Genomic DNA, 15,123 nt, shown 5'->3' with positions numbered 1-15,123 from the left:
GTAGACTTACATCAAGAAGAAATTGAAACTTGACAGCTTTTCCCCAAGTGGTAACAAGAAGTAGCTGAGCCAAGCCTAATTGTATATTCTTCCCAGTTTTAACCCATTTATTAAATTACCGCAGCCCTCCCGAGCAGAATAAGGGGTAGGGAAGGAATTCAGGAGAGTTCAGGGAAAACACCTCCTCATGAAAACTCAAAAATTTGGAAAACTGTTGGTTCCTAGTAATCGAGATAGCTACATTTTCCTTCAGTTACCAAAACGAAACTTAGGAAGTTCATTGTCTTTTACTCTTAATCCGCAAACAGCTTAGTCCTGTGAACAAACATGAATCGAAAGAGCCAGTCCTTCAAGACACAACCTGAGTGGCTAAATGGGGCTATGTTTTAAATAGGGACAAGTGGCCATTTGCTAACTAAAGGTCACATATGTACATTCTGAGTTCCCTGAAAACTCACAGCTCTGTTCAACTTTGGTACTTCCAGAGCTTACCTGATCCTACCAATCAGGCCTGGGCTGCTTCAACCAATCAGGGCTCAGCTGTATCAAACAATGGGAACTGAGCATTTGCATAAACAAACCTGACTGGAAACTTGGATGGGAACTTTCACTGTAATAACTGAACCTTCTCTTGGCTCTCTGGATCACACCTTCATTTTACACCAAAGGCTTTGTCTCACGGTTTGCAAACTGTTCACTGGAATAAAGTCTTTCTTCCAAATTCCTTTTCAGAGAACTTTTGTTCACAGTCCCTACTATCCAAGGTAAATCTGTAATCAATATGTATGTGTTGGAAAGTATTTCTTTCTTCCTCCCCATCTTTCAATCCTTGTTCTCTTCTAATCATCTTACAGATAATGTCTAAGAAATTGGCTTATTTAAGTTAAACGTTTTGACTTCCTTACTACTCATTTGAAAGTACAAAATACCTCAGTTGCGCATGCCTACCTGCTACGTCAACAGTGTGCTGCTGCATATTAAGAGGGACCCAATTTAAAATCACCCAGAAACGGCAAAATCTTACTTTTTCTTGCTTTAGATGACTTCTAATTTTATGGCTGATATCAGCCACAAACCTCCCCTTCCTTGTGAAAGGAGGGCAGCCTTCAAACTGAAGTTCAGAGCATTGTTGTACAACATTCCTGAGGTATATTGCTCCCCATGGGATTGGGATCTGTGCCACAGAACCTATAAATGGGATTTACACAAGCTTCTGTTATTGTCCAGGGAATAAATTGTGGACCATAAAAGTGAAATATCTAATTCCCAATGCCTTTTAAATGTATAAATATGCACAGCAGCTCAGTGCACTTTTCACTGGATTAACAGCATGCTGCTATACTGTGATACTGCCAAGAAAGACCTTATATTTCAAAGCAGAATACATTAGTCCTAGAAAAGGAGAAGAGCAGCTCTAGGGTATGCCCATGATCCCTCTGTGAATCTGTTGTCTGCTTCATTGCCTGAGGCAGAACAAAAGAGCACGTGGCCAAGAAGGAGCCTCTGGATCAGCCCAACATGGGTCCTCGGCCTCAAACTATGGTCTCAGTGACTGTTTCCTGATTCACAGAGTAAATACTACTGTGAATATCCAACACAATTCAGAGGATTGAATGAGGTTAATTAACTTCATTAACAATTATTAATTAATTAAAAACACTAGGTCACAGCCTGGGCCATAATAAGCTATCAATAAACACTTACTATTGGTGTTGGCAATCTTTACTTTTATTTAAGTGATGTAATTCCTCCAATTTACTTTATTTGAGTGATGGACTTATATATTTATAACTTATATAAGTGTAAGTAGTTATACTTTTGGATTATACTTATACAAGTACTTATATAGGTTATAATGAAGTATGTAAGTATATTTATAGCATATTTATACGATTAATGTAAGAAGAATATTTTTTATAAAATGATCTAACATGCTAAACTATAGAAATTAAATAAGTAAAATTATAATTTACTTTAGCTTGTGTTTATCTGACTCTAACCACCTGGACATTTAGTCCATTTACTGCAGTACTTCTCCAAGTATGGTTCTTGGGCCAGCACCATCAGCATTACCTGGGAAATGAGTTAGAAATGCAAATTCTCAGGCCCCACTACAGGCCTATATGAAAACTACTGATTTAGTGTTTCTAGAAGGAAAAAAATCAAAACACTTAGCTTCTTTCGGGAAAAAATAACTCTGATATTGATATATACCTCTCTTCACTTTTAAAAGTTTCTTCTTATAGAAACCAGATCTGATTGGATTGTTAAAATTAAATTTGTAAATTTTTTCACAATGAATTTCCTCTGTGGTGGTCTATGTTTAAGGAAACACTCATCCCTGAACTCAACTGTACCGGGTTGGGCATGTTTTCTACTTGTATGTCTCTCTTCTTGTCTTCCTTCTCTCTTGAACCCTAGTCTCCCTCCCTGCCTTTTCAGAACTGTTTCCGCCTGGAGTTCTTAGCCTACTCTCTTTTATCTTTCCATCCAAATATAGTCACCAATATAGTCCTCTTCTCTTTCTCAATCTACACAGCTGGAGCCTCCACTGCTGCTTTAGAATCCAGAGAGACTTCCAATCCCATTATCCCCAAAGATGAAGTCTCTGTTAAAAATCGAAATTCTCTATTTTAGTAGTGGTGGCTCTGTGTTGATGCTGTTCCCTCTGCCTAAAACAGCATTTCTTCATATTTTCACAGCACATGGCACATAAAAAGCACACAATAAATACCAACATTCTGAGTTAAAAATGCGAAATGTTTTTTCCTGCCAAAATAATGTATGCATGGTGTTTGTCCCAGTTCAATACACGTTTATTGACTGCCTAATACTTTACAGGCATTGAACAAAGAAAGCATGGGGTAGAAATAATAACAATATTTTCTCCCTACACTGAAGTAGCGTGCACTCAAATAGGGAAGAGATAGATAGATAGATAGATAGATAGATAGATAGATAGATAGAGATTATTTTCTTATAATGTCACAGATGTAGCAATAGGAGAGTACACACAGTGGCTTGTGACTACTAAGGCCAACTTGAGAGATCAGAAAAGGTTTTTAGGAGAAGGTGTTGAAGGGCTGAATATATTTTAAAACTGCTAAATGTGTTTTCAAAGGGCAATAAACACCCATATGTTCCATAAATATAAACAGCCTGCTTATTCAAGTTAATTCAGATTATGTTTTCAAAAGCAAGATAGATTTAAATCACACTTATTCTTTCCTTTAAATAAAATATTCCTCAAGTTAAAAGTATTATGAAGTATGTCTGGGAACCATTTTCTTGTTGGAGACCTTTAACATCTTCACGTATTCCCAACTCAGAAATTAGCAAACCATTTTGACATCTCCCTCTTCCTCAATTCTCTCATACAAGAATCCTTAAGTCATATCCATTGCATTTCCGATGTTTTTCAAATTATTTTTTCCTTTAATATCCGTATTGTCAGTGCCTTCTTTTTGCATCTGTTTCTTTCTAGATAACATCCTAATTATTTTCCCCAAAACTAGTTTTCATTCCCTCCAAATATCTGCAAGATATTAGAGTGCTCTTTAAGCAAAACAAATCAGATCACATTTTTCTCTTACTTAAATCTTTTATTATTATGCTCCTCTAACTAGGATGAATATGCATCCCAGTTTGTCCAAATGTAGATATTCCAGTTTTATACCTGCTGACTAGCATAATTGTCAGGAGTGTCTCCTTTCACTCTCAGAAGTGCTTGTTCTGAATTAAAAATTATATGGTTAGCCTTCTCATTGCCTTCGTTATTTTGTTTGAATTCAATAATCTTACATTAAAGTCTTCATTTATAATGTGAGTCCTGCCATTAAGAGATGCAAGGTTGCTCTTACACCCTGCTTTACCCTTTTATGATTTGAGTTCATTAAAATCATGGAATGTCTTAAAAACAACTAGTATTTAACACCATGCCTGCCATTGAATAGGCATATAATGATGATTATTAAATTTTAAATAGTTACATTTAAAATTGAAGTTTTTGTGATTAATCATATTCTATATGAAATATCCTTAGATTATTGAATGCAGCCATATGGTTTTTGACATTCTTTTTAACATGTTTATTTACACGTCTATAAAACGATCACTGACTAGTTAATATGTAATCTAGTTGAGCAATGTCCTGGTGAGGCTTGGATATGAGAAACTGAAAAAACAAACATCTAATTACAGATGCTCCTCAATCTACAATGTTGTTATTTCCCAATTAACCTATCATAAATTAAAAATATTGCAAATCAAAAATACACTTTAACACCTAACTCATCAAACACTATAGCTTAGCTTATCCTACCTTAAAATGCTCAGAATACTCACATTAGCCTACAAATTTGGACTCCTACAGTTGGGTAGGCTAATGTAAGTATTCTGAGCCCTTTACTGCAGGCTAGGCTAAGCTATGTTTGTGCATGACACAAATCCTATTTTATAATAAAGTGTTGAATATCTCAGATAACAGTCTTATATCACATATCAAAAGACCAGGAAAAGATCAAAATTTAAAATTTTAAGTACAGTTTCTACTAAATGGGCATGACTTTGACACCTTTGTAAAGTCAAAAAGTCTTAAGTTTTGGATCATCTGTAAATGAGGGCACAAGTCCCACAAGAAGGTTTCAGAATTAAATTCAAAATATTGTGAGGACACAAAAGAGGAAGTGATCAACTCTCAGGGAGTGGAGGGGAAATAATGGCTTTATGAAAGAAATGACTTTTGGGCAGTCTTGGAAGATGAAGAATTGTAAATATTCAGTAGAACTGGAGTAGGATGTAAGAGGAGCCGTGGATTAGCCTAGACAGGTTACATAGAGGCCAGAGCTCAGAGGATATTATTGGCCAGTCCTTGTAAACAACGATGAGTGCCTAAAGGGTGTCATGCAAGAGAAAGATAGAAACAGTATAAAAATTCATAAAAGTCAGCCTGGTAGCAGCGTGACAAGCATACTTAAAGAAAAAGACACTTGCCCTAGGTCAACAAAGGTTATTTCAGAATAAGAATTATATTAATATATAGGCATCTGAATTCAACAGTACTTTTGCCAAAATCATGGCATAATGTGTAAAACTGTATTCAATTATATCCCACATTGATTGTAGCCATTTCTTCTAATTTTCAGGTTTTAGCTGTGCCTATGCACGTGGATGAGACTTAGGTCTCAATCAAGGGCTGGCAGTTTAGAAGGTCAAGCCATGGTAGCTACCAGACACGTCAACCATGGTAGCTACTTCATTAACCAGCCTCACCTAGATTGAGTATAACTGTGAAGCTTTTAAATTTTCTTTATTATTTTAGCCATACTGCTATCATTAGGATATTTGACCTCTCCAAACTTCACTTTGAAGTTTGATCCCCAGTGTTGGAAATGGGGCTTCATGGAAGGTGTTTGGGTAATGGGGGCAGATCCCTCATGAATAGATTAATCCCCTCCTTAGGCCTGGTGATGGTAAGTGAATTCTCACTCTATTAATTACCAAGAGATCTGGTTGTTAAAAAAGGACTGGGCCTGGTACCTCTCTCCCCTCTCCCTCTTGCTTCCTTTCTCACCATGCAATCTCTGCATATTCCAGCTCCCCTTCACCTTCTGCCATGAGTGGAAGCAGCCCAAGACCCTCACCAGATGCAGATGTCCAATTTTAAACGTTTTTCAAAATCAGAATTATGAGCCAAATAAATCTTTTTTCTTTATAAATTATCAGTGTTCTTTAATAACAACACAAATGAACTAAGACACATACTATGTTTGCTTTCTCTTTCCCATCCTTTAATCTGAGTAGAAATTATAACTTTGACAAATTCAATTATGAAATTTACCCCAAAGGGTGGTAAACTAATTCAAAACTTTCTCCTCCCTCACATTAGGCCAGAATTGTATGATGTCTCTGGCAACATATTCTCCTTTCCACTCCTTTTAGAGTAAACAGAGATGAATTTATGCATTGGTTACCTGTACACGATATGAGAACATCCTTGGCCTCAGTTTACTTCGTTCAGATTTCATCAGTTGCTAGTAGCTTTTGCTGATATGTGAATGTTCTGTGCTTATTAAGAAAGGTTATTATTGTGGTCACAAAATCTACCTTTTAATCTAGTGTTATAAATTTGATTATTTTACTGTTGATCCCTCTAAATGCACCATATTTCATGACTAGAAAGTGTCTAGGGCTTTGTTCTGTGGGAATTTCTTATTTTAAGTAAACACTGAGTGTTAATGCATGTCAACTCTCCTCTTGCCGTTTTGAGATTTCCAAGATCTTGCTAGCTTTGAAAGTTAAATTGGGTGAAATAAAAATTCTGCAATATTAAAAAAATTTAAATCTCAAAGAACTCAAGACAGAGTTCAAGATTTTTAAAAGTTCAAATATTTGTCAATAAATAATAAAGAATCATTTGTTGCTTTAAAAAAAAGAACAGCAAAGGATGTGTGACATAACTGGAACATCCAGTAATGACTCTATCAAATTCCTAAAATAAGCTTAAAGAAACGTAACATCTACATATTAATATTTATGACTGTTTCTGAAAAGGATATGAGTTAAAACCTTTCTCAACAGTTGATATTAAACAAAATGTTTGCTCAAACAAAAAAACAGAAATTTGATTGGTATTCTTAATTAAAATGATGTAACTCATATTATATGCCAATTAAAAAATAAAGGGAACCACTGGGGGATTGGTCATTTTAAAAACTAATATAGGGGCCAGGCGCAGTGGCTTATGCCTGTAATCCCAGCACTTTGGGAGGTCGAGGCGGGCGGATCACCTGAGGTCGGGAGTTTGAGACCAGCCTGACCAACATGGAGAAACCCCATCTCTACTATAAATACAAAATTAGCTGGGCATGGTGGCGCATACCTGTAACCCTAGCTGCTCAGGAAGGCTGAGGCAGGAGAATCGCTTGAACCTGGGAGGCGGAGGTTGCGGTGAGCCAAGATTGCGCCATTGCACTCCAGCCTGGGCAACAAGAGTGAAACTCCGTCTCAAAAACAAAACAAAAATCTAATATAGGTGATGAAAATTGTGGCTGTTGCTATAAATTGTTACTGGTAAATGAGTTTACTATAGATACATGTACACACACATATACAATAAATGCTATCTATTACATGAATTTGAAAAATAATATGCATTATGGGACAGCAACTTCAACTTTTCACAGATTTTAAATGCAAACATTTGAAAAATGAAGGAAGAAGAGAATATAGAAGTGAAGAAGTGAAGAAGGAGCTGAAGAAAAAGGAAAGGAAGGAAATGAGAAATACACCTTGGCATTCTGAAAAGAGAGTAGGATAGAAAACTGAACCGTATTGGTAACTGGAGATATGACTCATTATTCTTACCTTAAAGGTTAATGTGGGGGTTAAATGCTAAAAGGCAAGAAACATATTGCTTGCTACAATTAGTGATAAAAAATATTATCCCTTTTCTTATTCCATATGAGAGGTGCTGGGTTCTTAACATTTGTGCATTTTCTTGTTTGTTTTACATACAGGTAGAGGAAAGGCAAGATACCATCTTCAGTCATTTAAATCTATGATTTGGAGAAAAGATATTTTCAAAGTATCCTTGCTCATTGACTTTGCTATACTAGAGAGTATGAGTATTAGCTTGCGGACTTTGGGACAGTAATAATAAAACAGAATTCTATGCATCTACAAGTATAAGCAGAATTTTTACTGAGTAATTTTTAAACTTTTTTTGTTACTGTTCAGATCATCTTAGTCCAAGTTTTTAAATTAGTTATTGAGGTAGAGACTAAAACGTACTATCTCTTACATTACATACTGAAAATATTATTGCATGTTTGATTAGTTAATATGCATATTATTAATTATTGTAGGTAGTAAGAAAACTAATCTAAAAGCTTTGTTTACTCAAGCTGTTTATCATGGTCTTAGGAACTTTTTGTAAACTGCTTTGTAATTTTACTGTCATATATTCAGAATAGTCTTTTTCAAATATATCCAAAACACTGAGTATATCAATAAAGTCTTTCAAAAATCGGGAAAAAATAGTGGGTTTTTCCAAAAAGAGAACTTAACGTAAGAATTTGTCTAATTGTGTTGAAGGACTGCCAAAGGACATAATGGAGTAACAGGAAGATTAATAAATGCAGGAAGCAGGGTTCTCCCCTAAGAGAAGAGCAGTGAAAGGTAGAGATTGGGATTATTAAAACCAAAAAGCTTAAAGCCATACCTCTGTACAGTTGGCACTTACACTTCTGAGGTGAGGTGCTGGCACCTCAGGAGGCATGAGGAGAAGCCTTGAAGAGCTTCAGTCAGGTGCATGAGGAAAAAACATAGGCATTGGAAACAAGACAGCTGGGTTCAATTCCTGGACCTATACTTGTATAATCATGTTTATTCCTTGTGCTTTTGTTTGTTTTGTTTTGTTTTTGAGACAGAACCTCGCTCTGTAACCCAAGCTCCCGGAGTGCAGCGGCGTGGTCACTCACTACTCACTGCAGCCTCGACCTCCCATGTGCAAGTGATCTTCCCCACTCAGCCTCCCAAGTAGCTGGTACTACAGGTGCACACCACCATGCCCAGCTAATTTTTAAATTTTCTGTAGAGACAGGGTCTCCCTTTGTTGCCCAGACAGGTCTCAAATTCCTGGGCCCAAGAATTCCTCCCACCTCAGCCTTCCAAAGTGCTGAGATTACAGGCATGAGACAACACGCCCAGCCTTGGCATTCAATTTCAGCATCCATAAAACTGTATTTATTTTGAAGTTCCTCTTGAATCACAGTTTATTCACTGAGTATACACATCAGGACACAAAGCACACTCTATCACAATTGGAAGGACAGGAAATTTGGAGAATATAGTATAAAACTAATGTAGTAACCAGAGTAGCCTAATTTTTCCCAAAGGGTCCATGATTTCACACCCTACTGGACAGCTGCTCTCTAGTTTTCATTTTCTTCACAGAGTGTTCAATAGTTCTGTCATCGAAAAGTGTTTCTGCCAGGATTGATGGTGTGAAATAAAATTTATGGGAGCCATTGCTTTGGACTGAGCTCTAGCACTAGGCCCAAGAGACCAAACCATAATAGAGTGACTCATGTTACAGTCCCACATTATCAAGCCAAAACTAAGTTGTTTATCTGACCTTCCTAGAAATCAAGAGAGTAAGAGATAATAGCCAAATCCCTAGAGGAGGCAGTTTTAGCTGGCATGATAAGGAAGTTCCCTCTGTTTTAACTTTTATAAGGAAAGTACCTTTGAAATAAGAAATGTACTTTTTGCTCTCTGTTTCTGCTTTCCTTAGCCTTTTACTGTATATGAAACCAAACTCCTCTGCTCAACTTATCAGAAAACTCATTATATTATGTAGAATGAAGCGTTGCCTGATTCTAGAAATACAGATAAAAGCCAATTAAGGCCTTTAAGTAAGTTGTAATTTTGTCTTTTGGCAACAGTTTCTGAACTGAGTCTGAAAAATAAATAATCAAACGACCAGGTAAAAGGAATGGAGAAAGATGAGTGAATTATTTAAAGCTGTCTTTTCTCATTATGGTAAGTACCTTCACTCTACAGAAATAAATAATTCTACCACCTGGATAAATTTGGTCCTTAATGGAAAAATAATATCATCAGTAAAAGTGGAAACTGTGGGTAAGAAAAGGGAAATAATTAAAATGCCTGAATCAACTTTACTGTCATTAAAATATCAAATAGCTGAACTAGAATGATTCAATAAGATTTCAAATCAACTGTTAGTAGTCTCTTAATGCAGAAAGAAGTCTGCATTTAGGAAGTCACTGAAAGAAATTGCTAAGTTCTAAAGACAGGTCCTGTCCAGACCAAAGCAGGCCCCTAGCCCTAACAGGGATACCTTGGGTAAGTAGACCATTTGCTACAATAAGAAAAAATGACATCAAAGGATAGGCTGAGTGCTATGATCTGAAGATCAGTGGGTGAGGAATCTCTTGGGAATCTCCTGGATGCTTGCTCTGGACACAAGGCGGGCACTGGAGATATAAAGAAATGTGTGGCCCTCAACTGTTCAACAAACAGCCATCAGTTCAAACTGGATATTTAATAACGCATCAGTCCTCAATCAGAATTTCAAAGCCCAGAAAAATACATTTAAAAGGTCAATCCTTTAAAATACAGCAATATTCTTTATTGTCTATGCCCTGTTTAGCAATCAACTTTCCACACTTTCTACTGAGTTTTCTAGACAGCTTAGAATGAAAGTCCTACAGAGTAAGAAGTTCAAGAGCTAATAGATGCTTTTGTTCTTCCAGTTGTTTCTAATAAAAGAGGTAAAATCCAACAACATATTCTTTATAATTTGATTATAATCCAATTTCTTACATTCTCAGACCTAAACTTTGTTTACTACACTAATGATTTTTGAAGTTAACCTCCCCTCAATACCCTTCTTAAACAGTGAGAGCTGAAATTATAACAGCCGTATGATATTGATGGGGCTGCTTTTAGAGCCTCAAATTCAAGTTCCAGAAATTTATTTTTAGTTGTGCATATTTATTGTAAAATATTTGTAGTGCCAGCTTATGTTTTCTATTCCCAGATTTTGTACTCCACCTTCTGAAGCCCACAGAGTATGAAACAAGCATTTATAATGGAGATGATGGTGCTAATTTTATGTATTTTATTCCCTGGCATATTTGATTGCAATAGAGTAGACAAAAAGATGGATTAGTAGCTATGATCTCGCTCTCGCTCTCTCTCTATATATATGTGTGTGTGTGTGTGTGTGTGTGTGTGTGTGTGTATACATGGAAGGCATCAGATATCTCATGTGTGTATATACATACATATATATAGGATATAATAATATATATGTGATGTAAGTCTTCACATCATCCATAGGTGTAATACCAGCTGGTTAGTCTTGGGCCAGTCATGTAGCTTCTACAAACTTTGGGCTTTCTGGACAAAGCATATATAATGTTCATTATGTAGCTATGCCAAAACAAAGGTCAAGATAAAGAAAGCTTCTACCTAGAGCAAAAGAGAATTTTTATATACAAATTTTATATACAAATTATATATACAGTTTCATATACAAATATAAATATCACCCTGATGTAGTAGTTTGCTAGGATTGCCATAACAAAATGCACAGACTGTGTGGCTTAAACAACAGAAATTTATTTTCTAACAATTCTGAAAGCTAGAAGTCTGAGTTCAACGTATCTGCAGGGTTGGTTTCTTTTAAGGCTTCTCTCCTTGGCTTGTAGATGTCTGTATTCTTCCAGTGTCTTTATATTGTCTTCTGTGTGTGTGTCAGTGTTCTAATCTGCTCTTCTTATAAAGGTATCTGTCATATCAGATTAGGGTTCACTCCAAGGTATGAACTGAAGAGCATGCTCTTTTCTCTGATGGGGAAAATTGACTCCATCTAGACATTAATCTTTGGAGAGCAGTCTCTCAGATGCTGACCCTCTCTAAAATGGAGAGAGCACATGGCATGGCCTGCTAAGCTACTTCTCTGCCATTCTGCTAGGCAGGTTTCCGGCCCTGACGATATAAGACATGAGCCTCTACTCATCTTTGGATAAGTCTCTCTGCATTATTGCAAATACAAGAAGCATTCTATAGCTGCATAATAAAGAGAGGAGAACACTTGCAATATTCTCAGTCAAGATTCTCAACTCCCCGAAGAAAAACAGTGTATTTTACATATATTCATGCTGTTATAACTACGTCATATAGAAAGATTATTAACCAAATATTGTATATATGAAAACAGAGTTGAAAGCTCTTCAACTATTTCAATTTATGACTCCCAAGATGGACCTGACTGTACTGATATAATCTGATGGATTTTTATTTGAAGCTGTTCTAACAGAACTGGATTTTATGACAGGGAAACAAAGAGAATTGTTTTGGGGAAGAGCATGTTTAATGTTTTCAAATATTTTTATCTCTGACTTAAATTTCAGCTTTTCTCGTTTGCTTCACATTTTCACACTTGGGTCAATTCTCTTTTGCTCTAGGTAGAAGTTTTTTTTTTATCTTGACCTTTGTTTTGGTGTATTTATGCCTGACTGGAAACGTTTTTATAACCCCACTTTCTTTTCATCTGATTAGTAGCTTTTCTGTGTTCACAGATAAACATTTCTTTTACTTTTATGAGCATTATTTTAGTATATGTATTTTTGTTCCAGTTAGGAAAAGAGCAGCAAAATGATTTTCTTTCTTGTTTTCTTCCTAAAACTTGCTTTAGAAATTAAATGGGAGCAGCTCTTTCACACACCATCATGGTAGTTATTTACGTGCATTAGCGCAATTCATTTTCACAGATTTATGAGACGGATAAAGTTAACCGTTATTTCTTAAAGAGAGAGAGAGCAAGTGGAGAAAAAGGTCAACTGCAGGTGCTTGAGATTGTATTGTGTGCTGCGTAGGAAGAAATACGGAGTCAAAGTGCCTCATCATTCACCAGTTGTGTGACGTATCACAAAAAGAGGGAGTGTAACCAACTAAAAATTTAACTTGGACAATTGGATTGGTAAAAACTTTTTATGGAACATGCAGGAATACAGTTCTTAAAATTTTATAAGGTGACATAAAATTCATTTCTTTGATAAATGACATTATTTTCTTAAGATATCTTTCTAGAAATGGAATTGCTGAATCGAGATGCATATTGAGGGATTTTGATAGATATTTTTAAATTATCTTTTAGAAAAGGTAATTTTTAGTAGGAAAGTAGAAGTTTATCTCTTATTGTTAGGCATACTGATTTTTTTCTTTTTCTGATCTGCATCACTTTTCTTTAATGAGCATATACTACTTGTATAACAGAAAATAAAGGATGATTATATCTGTGAAGTGTCATGTCAGATTGTCCTGTCCAGTATGAAATCCACTTTGACTTTTAATCTACCTTGAGATGTTATTTTAGCTCCCTACAGGTTAAGAGCATAATCTAAGATGATTAAGGAGATTGAATTCTCATTTAACTGATTGTGCTACAAACACTTACACAGAGATAAAGCCATTAAACACAGGTCTTTTTTACATTTGAAGAGACGTGGCAAATAATTTCACTGCTTTCTTTAGTGTACATAACAACATAATATTGTGAGTGTGTGTGTGTACAATATTCTGTCTGTATCTTAATGATCTAATATTTATATGCTACTTTCTTACATTAAAATGAGCTGTACATATTTGAGTAATATTGGTGACTTTTTGATATAAATCAATTTTTCCTTTTGATGCTTACATTATATGAAGATGTTTGAAGCTGTTTTTTCTTTGTTATGTATATACTTATAGATATATCTGTGAAATATCTAGCTAGATGTCCTGTAAGAATCAGTTTTACATATGTAAACAAGTATATTTCTGTACTCTAAATTTTGATAATTACAATAATTCATAACTTTATTATTCAACTCTCAAGTGTTTAATAGCCATTACTAACAAAAATTTCTCTTTGTGGCTAATCTGATTACTTGGAGTTTCTTTTTATTGTGACCAAAAAAAAAAAGAAACCCTGCACACACAACTTTAATTTCAATATTTTAATGACAAAATTTAAGGAGAATTTAAATAGAAATGGACTCAGAAAAGAATCAGTAAGACTTAGTGAAGGATCATTGTCTACTATAGAGAAGTTGATTTAAGATTAACTTATTAACAATATTTAACACATATAAAGAATTATTAGACTCGGTATATAGACAAGTGTTTTACTCTTGGAAGATAAAAGAAGAAAAACTGAATTCAACCAATGTATACGAAAATTAAAAGTAACAGTAAATTAAAAATAGATAATTAAATAAATATATGATACAGTATAACATTTTATAGTCAAGATGATGTTACAAATCCGTATTTATTGACATGGATATGTTTTTATACTAAAGTGTTTATCACATAGCCATTAAGACATAACTTCTTCTTTGAATAATTTGCTTTCTACATGTCTTAACAACATACATTTCCAGCTTTATATGGAAAACCAAGTTTTCAAACCATTAGTTGTGTGCTTTTTATATAGTGTTGAAAAGTTTCTTTCTTTCCCGCTCCCCCCCACCACCCCCCGCGCTAAGACGGAGTCTTACTCTGTCACCCAGGCTGGAGTGCAGCAGTGCGATCTCTGCTCACTGCAGCCTCCGCCCCCTGGGTTCCAGCAATTCTCCTGCCTCAGCATCCCAAGTAGCTGGGATTACAGGCAGCTGATTTATGATATAAATGATATCATATCCAGCTGATATAAATATCCAGCTGATTTTTGTATTTTTAGTAGAGATGGGGTTTCACCATCTTGGCCAGACTGGTCTTAAACTCCTGACCCTCAGGTAGTCTCCCCACTTCAGCCTCCCAAAGTGCTGGGATTACAGGCGTGAGCCACTTGCCCGACCTAAAAATTTTCTTAAATGTCACTTTATATTCTCAAATTATCTAGAAAGGAAAATGTATTAGATTCCTGGATATTTTGGATATTGTAAGGAACATATTTATTTGCTGTATATTCTTTTAACAGTATTATAACTTCAGTTCAAAACAACACACAAAACATTATAAGAAACATTATAAGATTCCCTTATATTTTAAAAAATTCATTTATTTTCTGTTAATAATGCTGTTCAGTCTGTTGATTCTTCACTCATCTGAAATATTAGAGACTGATTCTGAATTGGATATTCATTCTGAAGCCTTTCAGAGCCACTGACACAAAGGGTCTGTCAAACTTGGAACACTATTTGTTGTATCATTTTATTTTTTTCTCTTGGCAAATCCACATAATTCATACAGGACTATGCCAAAGTCTTTTGAAAGAAACCAGATTTAAGAACGTAAAAATGTTAGTAAAGGTAGTGAATGTTAATTCTGTCGTTGTTACTGTATTTCTTCAAGCTGTGGCTGCAAACTGCTTTGAGTGATGTTACTGTAACTCACACATTAGGGAAAGAAAAGAGATGTTTGGTAGATTTTTTAATTAATGACCCCTATTAATGCTCCTTGACCTTTCCCACTCTATCTCTCCACAACTTCCATCCCTGGTTGGAAATTTTTTGCTATACTAAGTGAGAGTTATTGATGGGAAGGCATCAGATATCTCATGTGTGTTGCTGGTGGGATGGGAGACTGTGGAGGATGGGAATAGGT

The sequence above is a fragment of the Macaca mulatta genome, chromosome 5, assembly GCF_049350105.2.
Source record: "Macaca mulatta isolate MMU2019108-1 chromosome 5, T2T-MMU8v2.0, whole genome shotgun sequence".
Taxonomy (NCBI): domain Eukaryota; kingdom Metazoa; phylum Chordata; class Mammalia; order Primates; family Cercopithecidae; genus Macaca; species Macaca mulatta.
This window is presented reverse-complemented; position numbering follows the sequence as displayed.